The 11893-nt window shown below is 35.4% G+C and overlaps 1 pseudogene; it reads left to right on the forward strand.

Annotated features, from left to right (window-relative positions):
• The first annotated feature begins 944 nt into the window (after positions 1-944).
• Positions 945-1462, forward strand: LOC129504339 (SNW domain-containing protein 1-like; annotated as a pseudogene).
• Positions 1463-11893: the final 10431 nt, after the last annotated feature.

An 11893-nucleotide genomic window follows, 5' to 3' on the forward strand; every position in this document is an offset into this window, starting at 1 on the left:
TTCTGGTACAGCAAATGACACTTTGGTGCCCGATAGAGTTTATTTGCCTCTTAGGTATACCATACTCACTGAAGCATTACACAATAATATTAACTTGGATTGTAAATTCAATGAACCAGTGCACATCATCCTCAGTTCTATGCTATGCATAGCACCTAATTCACTGTAGAAAACTGTTTTCAGTTTGAATATTTTCCAAGAAAAAAATATAATTTTTTAAGAACAAAAGTAGAAAATTACAAGCAATAACAATCAAAATTAAGAAATATGTTAGTTTTTCTTATCAGTTGCATATCTACTATTCTCAATTTTTCACTTTTCTAGAGACCAGTTCTATAAAACTAATTTATTATCTTTCTCTGAACATATGTTGCCCTCTCCACCTTTTTTAACTTGGTAGTTGTTTTTGTTCTTTCTTTTATACTAATGATCTCACACTCCCTAATAGTTAATTTTGTTTCCAAGCCACCTTCATGTTTCTTCTTAGTCACAAAACAGGAAAGCAGCAAAAAAGTCAAAATAAGAAAACAAAATTAACACTATAAAAATTAATTGTTATCTCATGACCTTACTTATGTACTCTTTTCCTACTACAACTAGAAAATAAATTATAGCACTGGAATTTATTTATGCTCTCCAACCAAGACAATCTATTTCCAGAAAATTTATGTCATCTTTTAACCTATACCTATATCTGTAGGAAATATATTAAAGGAAGAAAGACAAAAGAAGAATAAAATGATCAATAAAGCAGTAAGTCTAGAATTTTCATTTTTTTGAAAAATAATGTGTCTGTAAAATAGCTTCAGTAAAGCTAATACAATGTTAACTATATAATTATGTGTGTATGTGTATGTATTAAAGACCATAGATAAAGTGATACCAGTAGAGAACATTTAAAAAAAAAAAATCATTACAGCTCCTGCTTGAAGACGTGCAAGAAGATGGAACTCACCAGCTTTTTACCTGTACCTACTCAGCTTTCTCAGGACTAACTGGAAACTGATGAAAAGAGAAGATCCCAGGGATCATGACAGACCTCACTGGTCTCCTCCTGAAGAGAATTTCCCTCATGGATACCTGAAAGGCCAAATACCTATTTTGGAGATGGAGATGCTTTCCAGAGATCCATTTGGCCCATTATCCCCTGGAAATGGGATGAAAGGGAAAAAAAAAGTGTCAGATGCACTGGCCATTCAGGTGGATGCTGAAGAAAAAATTCACTATGATGCAATGGCTCAGAAGAAGTCCAAAGACAAGGTCATTCATAACGAATACACTGACCTGGTTCCCAAGGAAGTCATGAATGCAGATGACCCAGATCTGCAAAGAGATAACAGAAAAGACAAGAGCAGCCTAGGGGGGGAAAATTGTATCACAGAAGGCTGCTGTAGCCATGCCAGTTCAAGCAGCTTATTATAAACTGCCCCCTGCCCCCCCCCAAAAAAAACTAAAATATTAAGAAACCTGGCTCCTGCTCAGATAGCAGCTGCCCCAGGGAACATACGCATAAAGGCAAGAAGAGGAGTAAGGAGTAGATACACCCCTCTTCAAAGTGAATGAACTTTTATCCATAACCCTAATGATGCAAGTCAGATGGAGAAACACTTTGTAAATGGCCAAGATAAAAAAATAAATCTGGGCATCATATTACAGCACTACTTTTTATCACAGGAGTGAGGGAGGTTGGAAAAATCTTTGAAATATTAGCTTTTTAAAATTTATTTTTTATGTATTTATTTTTTTAAAGAATGGGTTGCCTTTATACTTCTACCCTTTGGCATTTATAGAACACACTGCCTCACACACGAGAATAATATCACTTCCTTTTGCATGACATTAGTACTTTTAGGGGTAATATCATGTGTAAGAATGACTGCTGATGAGTAAAGTTGCCCCGACCACAGTAAGCAGAAGGATATTCACATACTGGGATGATCCTGCCAAATGACATTTGCCCCTATTGTGCTCTATTTTAATTTGAAGTGGGGAAAGTAAGCTATTGCTTGGTGCAACTCTTTGTTTCAAATTAAAACATTTAGGCAAAAAATAAAAATAAATCATTACACAATTGCTTAGGTTACTCTTGGGAGAACTTACTGTTAGAGAGTACTATTATATATCTTTGGGTCTAGCATAATTCACAATGCTAAAATCCTTTTCATATCCCTCAATCCTTTTCATGTCCCTCAAAATTTATTGTGCAATATTGACAGCTCATTCCTTATAGGATCACCCCAAATGTGGACAAGTTAGACGATACACACACAGAAGTATAGCAAGATATGAATCTGAAAGTGATAAGCAGAAATCTAAAAATCATTTCTTAGAAGCTGAATGGAGGGGGTAAGAGGAGATAAAGAATCAGTGAGGAAATGAAAAAAAAAAAAAGAAATGAGAATGGGTATTTAGATACAAAGGGAAGAGAAGAAAGAGGAAAAGGGAAGAAAAGAGAAGAAGGGAAGGATTTAGTAGACAGCCGTCACTGATTCCCCTTGGAGTACAATTCTCACATTGTCAGCACAGTTGGTTTCCACATTTCCATCAATAATAGCTCATTTTATCTTAGAAGGTCTTCTTTACATTTATTGAAATGTGCAAACTCTTCTCCAGGAGCCTTGGTTTCCTATAACACCTTGCTACTTCATGTGGAGTCTTTAGACCATCAGTGGCAGCATCACCTAGGAACTTTTTGAAAATGCAGACTCTCAAGCTCTACCTAGACTTACTGAATCAGAATCTGCAATGTGACAAGACCCCAAGTAATTTGTAATACACATACTTAATCACCCCATATCATATACTTTTAAGTTTTAAAAATAACACCATGCTAGAACTATATGAAATTTCAAACCAGTATGATTGAGTGTAGAAGAGATCTTTCAGTGTTTGGATGAATTTTACACTGGGAATATAGGGTTATAGCAGGTCATACCATGCAGAGAGTTTGGGGGACTTAGTGAACACAGGGAATATAGGACAGACTATAGGGAGGCTGACTGGAATTTTTTGGCAAAGCAGGAATTGCAGTGTAACACACGGTTCCATCTGAAAAGCTTTGAAACACAAGTTAATCAACATTTCCCTGGAGATGTAGGGAGTCCCTCATTACCCTGAATCTCTTGTCTCATGTAGGAGTATATTGGGCCCACAAAAATATTTTGTATTATAGCAAGGTGTCTTTGCTGAGCCCTAATTGGCATTTTAGGGTAACAGATGGACTAAAGAATCCCTTAGGCATCAGCTTGCCAAAAGTTGATATCTATGTCTTTTGCTTGTGGATCATGTGAGATTTTGTAGGGTAATAGGGGAAGGAGGTGAACAATGAAGAAGTATGGCACTTTCTGAATCTTCACTATCACCAAGATGCTGTTCAGAGCTTTCAAGGACAGAATAGCTGAGGTGATTTTCCCCTTTCCCTTCTCTTCCTCCTCCTTTTTTATTTTATGTTATTATTTTATTTTATTTTATTTTATTTTATTTATCTTATTTTATTTTATATTTTATTATTATTTTTTTTTAATTTACAGAACCACTGTGAAACTCAGCACCATTGAATATTGACTATTAAAAATATCACAGAACAACCTCTTAGTAACAAAAGGCTAAATCTTTTGCTTATTGGTAAAGGAGTAAATGTGTATTTTACTTTATTGTGACAGTACATACAAGGTTTCTGGATCAAAGGCAAAATTGATTGCATATTTGTGCAATATTTTCACACTGTTTGTCCATGTTTCTTTTTTCTCCAGGAGGCAGTGTGGTGAAAGTTAGATGCACCTGCATGTGGAGGGGAGAAGTAAGAGACCCATCCTATAGGAGAAGAATCAAAATTATAAAATTTGAAGCTTAATATATAGGTGTTGGTCTACTGACTCCACTCCCCACTATGAAGTCTTTCTTTTTTTGTTCTTTTTTCTTTTTTTTTTTTTAACTTTGGAATATAAACAAATCCTATCTTTGGAAGGAAGGGGAAAGTCACCCAGGTTCTCACATTTTGGAATGTAATTAATGACTCCAAAAAAATATCAACTTGGAATATGTGGAGTAAATGATTTTAGGGAAACAAAGAGATGCTCTTTATCATTATAGAGTGCTATTTGTCTCTATCAGAAAGCCCTGTTTGTGCAGATAACTAAAAATATTCACATTCATAAATGACAGGAGAGCGCCACTTTGACAGTGTCTTAGTAGCATCTCTCAGAAGGAATGGCAAAGTCGGGGTACTTACTAAGATTTTGCAGCCTTGTTCATAGAGGATCTTTCAGGGGAGGGGCTTAATTAGGATGAGAGTCATGATGTAATAATTTAGAATTGGCAAGAACAACCAGGCAAAGACTTGGAAGAGTTGTAAGGCGTAAACTATTATTTGATGCTTCCTATTAAAGAGCTGATGTATCTTTCGAAAAGTTTCTGAAATGAAAATAATTGGAAACTTTACCTTCCTGAGCAAGAGTTTTCTATCACCGTAAACATATTAATGAAGACAATGGGACGGTAAATTTATGTTAGTATAAATTGTAAGCTGTATAATTCGTTTTGATTCTCAGTACATTCCATGTATCTTTGGTGTAGGTTAACCAGTTATATCTCTGGTCCCACAGCCCCTTCACACCCCAGCATGACTCACCTGTTGACTGATGGCTCTTAATAGGATCTCTGCCTCTGGTGGAGCAGCAAATCCATGGGATGGGCAATGCATCTAGATAAGGAGGCTAGAACAGAACAATAAGAGCCTGAGAAGTTGTGAGACACACACCTCTTGGGGAAATTTTGAAGTATTTATGACCCTAAATATAGTGGTGTGAGGAGTGTCTTTAAAGATGCTGAAGTCCTTCCCATATTAGGCAGCAGAAACTATGTCTCACTGTCATTTGAGCATCTATGTAAAATGAGCTCATATTCCTCTCTAGGCTGGTAAATCCTGACAAGTTTGGGTTTTATCACTGAACCTCTGAAGAGGCAATGAATTTTGTTGTGGTTAATCAGAATTCTCATTCACATAAACCAGTCTAATTACTATTTAAGAGAATTTACAAAACTTTTTCTGTTAATGAAATTTCAGTGTGGTTTTGTGGAAAGATTATTTTTTTCTTAATTTATGTGTTTCCCCAAAAGCTACATATAATAAATAAAAATATATCAACAAGCAATATGCTACGAAGTTACACAAAGAAAATCAGAGGAACATGTGTGCACCGAAATGCGATAGAACAGAACAAAGAAAAAGAAGTCACTTGTCAAGCATTTTTAAGCATAAACAAAGAATCATGCATATGTACAATGTGATCCTTTAGAATCCAAAGACTGATTAATTTGTTTTTTTGTAAAATCTGTTTGGATTTGTAAATAAGTTAGAATCAAGTCATGGATCAGATTAGGAAACTGAAAACAAATCGGTTATTTAATGTTCCAGGAAAATTTTAAGCTTTTAAGAAAGTAGCAGAAACTATGTGAAGATAACTTAACTTTCTGCATCAGTACAAGATAATGGGTTTTTCAAATTACTAATCTCATAATATGCTCCACAAAAAACGGATATGGAAAAAGTAAAGTTAGGAAGGCATTAGCTATGAGAAAATCCTGCAATCGAGAAAACTCTCTAACCTTGTTTAACTCCCTGTTTGCTAAACTTAATTAGCCATTAAATGTTTTAGTTCAGACAACTTTTTAACACAGAAGAGCTAACACAAATGTTTTACACAGCATAGCAGATTAATCTTGACCGCGATACAGCTCTATCACAAATTTGAATAGTAGTGACTTGCTGTGCAAAATTTGCACCAGCAGTATTGGAATAAGCTAGGCCATTGTTAGAAATACAAAGTTTATCACCTTGAAAAACTGAATAGGAATTTGGATTTCATAAGATCCCTAAGTGGTTCAGAAGTATATTAAAGTGAGAGAAGCAGTAGTTTAGAGAACTGTTTTTTCAACCGTCGCTGGACATTAGAATAATGCGGAAATCTTTTCTAATACCAGGGTCTTGGTGTCACACTAAAAAGCTTCTGCTCTAAGTGTTTAGGAGAAATTCAAGCATGTTGTAAAGAGCTCACTCACTGGCGGATTTTAATTTGCAGCCAGATTTGGGAACTGTACATAAATACCACCACCTCTTAAGGGGCATCAGGAAGGTGTCACGTCTTCCTCAATACACAGCAAATTCATATTTGTAATAGTTTGAGCTCAAAACTTGGAGTCTTTCTTGACTCTTCACAATTTTTCACATGCTACAGTAAATCTATCAAAACTCTACAGGCAAAAAATAAATAAATAAAAATAAAAAATCTATAGGCAGAGGACTTCCATTTTCAGCCGAGGTGGTATATCAGGAATCAGGTTATCAGGTTTGCTCTCATGTACTTGGCTTATAAAAACCAAACCCACATGGACCAAAAAATATGAAATAGTTTTTCAGAGACTAGATATCAAGAAACTAAGGACCATAATTCCTGAGAAATGGAAGACAAATGAGATAAAAACTATAATTGTTTTGACTTGGGGGAGTTTCCAGGCCTCTGTTCATGGAGTCAAACTCCTTTCTTTTAATGTTCTTTACTTGTAATTGAGAAATAACATATTTTATATGTACAACTCAGTAATTCCATATGGTATTGCTAAACAAGTCTGGTTAATATCCATCATCACACCTAATGGCATTTTTCCCCTTGAGATGAGAACTTTTAAATTCTACTGTTAGCAAATATACAATATACTATTATTAACTATAGTCAGCGTGCTGTACATTATGCCCCCATGGCTGATTTATTTTATAACTGAAAGCCAGTAACTCTTCATAATTTTTACTCATGTCACCTACTCCTACTCCCTGCCTTTGGCAACCTCCAATCTGTTTTCTGTATCTATGAGTTTGGTTTTGTTTGTTTTTAGATTCCACACACAAGTGAGAACATACAGTATTTGTCTTTCTCTGACTCATTCAAAATCTTGTATTGAGTTTTCTAAAATTCCGTCTCCATCTTCTCAATTCTCTTTTACCCAGCAACCTTCTGCAAAACAGGTCCTTGTGGTCTTGCTCCAATAAATTGTAATTCTCTTCCATATGACGAAACACATTGGGAATTCTTTCTTCTTGTGCTTGATTCCAGAAGCTTCCCACATTTTTGAGAGTTCTTCTTTCTCGAAAATGTCTTCTTTTGGGTTTATTCATATCAAACACTCCTTGTTTATCTTTATCCTTATGAATTCTTCTCTTTGAAAGCTTGTTTTCCTCTTTAGTGTAAATAAAATCTGTATCCCACCACTATTCAAACTAGCTAGTGGTCTTAGCTTTTATCAGTAACTTCAACTCCCCTTATACAGAGATGAACATCTAATGTGTATTTCTAGGCTACTATTCATTTTATCTCGTATTTCCTTTGATATTTTAAACTTAACCTAAAACATGTTCATAATTGAAAATAAGACTATCGTTTCCAACCTGGTTTTATAATGTTTCCATCCTTTTCATGGATGTGAACCAACATAAATACGCTTAAGAAAAAAGAATAACATAGAAATTATGCTTGATGCCTCTATCTTCTTCAAACACCAAGTAAAACTTCTGTTGATTTTACCTCCTGATTTCACAAATTGACCCAGTTTCCATGTCTATAGCAGCACATTACTTCTAGCCATTAACATTTTTTTTTCCTTTGAGCAGTAGACTCGCAACTGGTCTCCCTTACTCAAGTCCATTTTCTATACGGTAAGCAGGGTTTTTTTTTTTTTTTCTTTTTTTCCTCTAATAATCTAATGATGTCAATCCCCGATTAAACTTTTATAGTCACTCTCATTGCTCTAAGGATATAAACAAAAGTTTTGTTGTAATTAAGAAGGCTCTCATTCTTGATTCTACTAATCCCCCCGAAGTTATTTGTGTTAAATGTCTCCTCACTGTCTTCAGTGGAGTCATGAAACAACAGTGCTGACCACTCCATTCTTTTCCCAGGAATCTCGTACATATCCTCTTTGCTTAATCCAAATGTCTCTTACTCCACGAAACTGGTTTTCATCTCTCTGCCCAGGTGGCACCTGGCCATTCGTGTCCCAGAACTCAGCATATGTCTTTCTTATGGTACATCACATTTATATTTTTACAGCTTTTTGCATATTATTTCAGCTTCTTCTTCTTTTTTTAATTGATGTTTGTTTCTTACACTAGACCTTAGATTTTGTGAACACAAGGTCAGCATATGTCTCTGCTCATTATTGTATCTCTATGTCTCCTATTGTGCTTGACATATAATAGGCACTCAATAGTTATCGGGCAAACAAATAAACATATGGATTGCATTATTAGGGATCATATAATCTCTGCTGTTTATTTTGGGAGACTGATAATATTCTTTTTTGGGGGGTACTATTTTGATGGAATACACATAGAGGTTGTTTCCTCTACTATACCTTCAATCTAGTTTTCTCTCTCTCTCTCTCTCTCTTTTTAAGGTTTTATTGGGGGCACCTGGGTGGCTCAGTGGTTGAGTATCTGCCTTTGTCTCAGGTTGTGCTCCTTGAGGTCCTGGGATCGAGTCCCACATCGGGCTCCCTGTAGGGAGCCAGCTTCTCCCTCTGGCTATGTCTCTATCTCTCATGAATTAAAATATATATATATATATATATATTATATATATATATATATTTGAGAGAAGAGAGAGAGAGTGAGCATGAGCAGGGGTGGAGGGGCAGAGGGAGAAGAAGAAGTAGACTCCCGGGTTGAGCAGGAAGCCCCGACGCAGCATCTGGTAAATCTCAGAACCCTGAGATTATGACCTGGGGTGAAAACAGCTGCTTAACTGATATAGCCTCCCAAGCACCCCTTAATCTATCTTTCTTGAGTCAAAAATATGCTGGAAGCTCTGAGTACCTGAGGATAGTTGGAGGCCTGTGCTTTCTGGAATTTCTGGGGAAAAAAAACCAAAATCTTGTCCAAGCTTTTGTTCTTTGAATGGGGCATTCTCCTAGAACCAGAAAGCAGTGGATTCTGAATTCAAGGGAAAAAAATTATGTATCAGTGCATGTTCCTGGTTTCCCTTCTTCCCATGAAGTGAAAAAAGGAGTTAAGGGTATCAGCTGAGATATTCCTGGGTCCTGAGGCTACAGGAGTTAGAGTAGTAAAATGACAGAGAAACTCCCTCCAGAAGTATGAACAGGGAACTTTCAGCTGGTTTCTTATACTCACTGGCTTGTAATGGACATCTCATTTCACATTCAACACCTAGCAGCCTGCTGGCATTCAAACAAACCAGAGACCAAAAACTGGAATGACAATAACACATGGTAAGTCAAAATTGACAGAAAAAATGATCAGAGAATAGAGTTTTTAGAAAGACAGGCAAAACAACAGAAAAGTAATAAAATTGAATTGTAATATCAAAAAGGTTTTGTAGTTTGCAGTAAACACACACACACACACACACACACACACACACACCTTATTTTATACTTCAACAATTTAATAAATAAATTGAAGGAAGGCATGGACACTGAGGAGACCCAAATTAGTGACCCACTAGATTAATAAGATAAAGAATTTTAGGGGCACTCAGTTGATTAAGTGGCCAACTCTTGATTTTGACTCAGGTCATGACCTCAGGATCATGAGACGGTGGCCGCCTTTGGGCTCCGCAAAGTGTGGTGCCTGCTTAAGCCTTTCTATCTCTCTAAATCTAGTAATAAAAGAGACTCATCTGAGCAGGTTAATATTAAAAATGAGTAACAACCGGTTGTATCTAGGCTCCAACCAATAAGAATGGGTGTGAGCCAAAAGAGTCCAATGGCTTTACTGGTACACATGAGCAGTATTCAGCCTGGAATTAGAAGAAGCAATTCTGGACAAGTGAGAGAAAAGGGCCACAGATACCAAAATGTTGACCCAATCAAGGTACAGTTCACCTGTCAAGGAAAAAGTGTTTTAACAGTTTTAAAGGGTTGTTGTTATTGTTTTATCGCACATAAGATATTCTGAAATCCTTAACATTCTAAATTGAAAAATAAAAAAGCAAGAAGTATGTTTGATACATAAAATGTTATAAGATTATTGGCTATAGAGGACATTTTGAATAATTCCTTTTGGGTTAGTCCCCCAAAAAACTATATTTAGCGAAATGCTAAATTAAATTTTACAGCCATTATTAAAGGAAAATTAGAATGTTGTCATTAGAATTTCTGGGTACATAAGAATAGATTGTGAGGAAAAGCTCCTGCTTTTATCCTGGTTTATGCTATGTATGCCGGAACACCTTAAAATCTCTTTTATAACATAAATTAATTTTGGAGGTTTCAATTTCCTGCACATAAACTGTAATAGAAAAAAGTTCCCCAAAATGTATTTTATATTAAAATTAAAAATGTATTATATATTAAAACTTATATAAATAAGATTTTTGATAGTAAGTTAATTTTAAAGCATTATTATATAAACTGTGTGTCTGTTTTATTTTTATCTTGATAGTGAATAGGTCAGTCAGTATTTTTTTTAAATAAGTCAGTGAATCAATGAACAAATAAGTTAAAATAGTATTTGAGATCGATAACTAAAATCCAAGTTACAAATTTTTATGACTATGTTAATTTTTTCAAACTATTGAAATGACTCAATAGTCATTTTAATGACTCAAAAATTCTCTTAAGTATGTATAGGGAGATGAAAACCAGAGAAACAATTACAGGTTGTAGTACACATTTTTCTTATTAGTTACATTGTATTATCCTTTGATTTAACTTTCAACATTTGGCAATATTCCAATATAATGAGTTTCACTTCCTTTTTAACTTAGACTCACACAGATGACCTAAACCTTGCAATTACATACTCTCATTTGAAACTCTAATTTAGAAGGGAGGGATATAAATAAAGCTGTTCATATTGTTTTCCCAGATATTGGCAGAGACATCTTGCTCTTACAATAAATTGAAATTGAATTGTAAGATTTAGTTTTTAAATAATAGTGTCCAAAATGATGGCAGAGAAGCTACTGTAGTCAAATCTACTTGTTGGGTTTTATCACTTGAGGCTATGACATGGTGGAAACAACATGGTTTTCAATGTGACCTTAGAACTAACTGGTCATTGTTCCTGGAAACTTATCCTTTGTTTCTGCAGGGTTTAGTTTACCCCTTATTATTCTTTAAGGTATGAGTTTGTTTTGGGTGGTTGAGTGTCTGCCTTCGGCTCAGGGCGTGATCCCAGGGTTCTGGATCGAGTCCCACATTGGGCTCCCTGCATGGAGCCTGCTTCTCCCTCTGTGTCTCTGCCTCTTTTTCTCTCTGTGTCTCTCATGAATAAATAAATAAAGTTTTAAAAAAGAAAAAAACTAGCAAGAGTAGATTCTGTTATTTGTACTAAACAAAATTCCAAACAGACTTCAGATCTCTAGTTGTGACCCAGGCATCTGTGTGTCCCTTTTGGCATCTCCTAGGTTTTCATGTTTGTCCCTCCAATGGCGTGGGTGGAATATCTTAACAAACACAAGGGGCATTTTCTTCCTTTGACAAACATTTGTGGCCAATACTCAGTTTCACTGTTGACTGAGTGAGAGCACTTGACCAAAGTCCTCAATTTTTCTGTATATGTTTTTCACCATGTGACCTTAAAGAAAGGCCAAAATATATACTTGTAGCTTAAAGTGGGGCAGGGGCACCTAAAATAAGCAACTTCCACAAATAAAAAACAAGTTAAAAATTTGGTAAATGTCTCTCCAGAAAAAGCAAACTGGAGACAGTAGGGAAGATAATTGCCATGACAAAACAGCCTTCACAGCAGTTTACAAATATAAAACAAGTCGGTTAGAAAAATATCTCATGAAAATATAAAAAGCAAATTTATAGGCAAAAATCAAATGATCTCCAAATATGTGAAGCTTGATGTTTTTGCTGAGAATTTAAAATAAAT

The sequence above is a fragment of the Nyctereutes procyonoides genome, unplaced genomic scaffold (genome assembly GCF_905146905.1).
Source record: "Nyctereutes procyonoides isolate TBG_1078 unplaced genomic scaffold, NYPRO_anot_genome, whole genome shotgun sequence".
Classification (NCBI taxonomy): domain Eukaryota; kingdom Metazoa; phylum Chordata; class Mammalia; order Carnivora; family Canidae; genus Nyctereutes; species Nyctereutes procyonoides.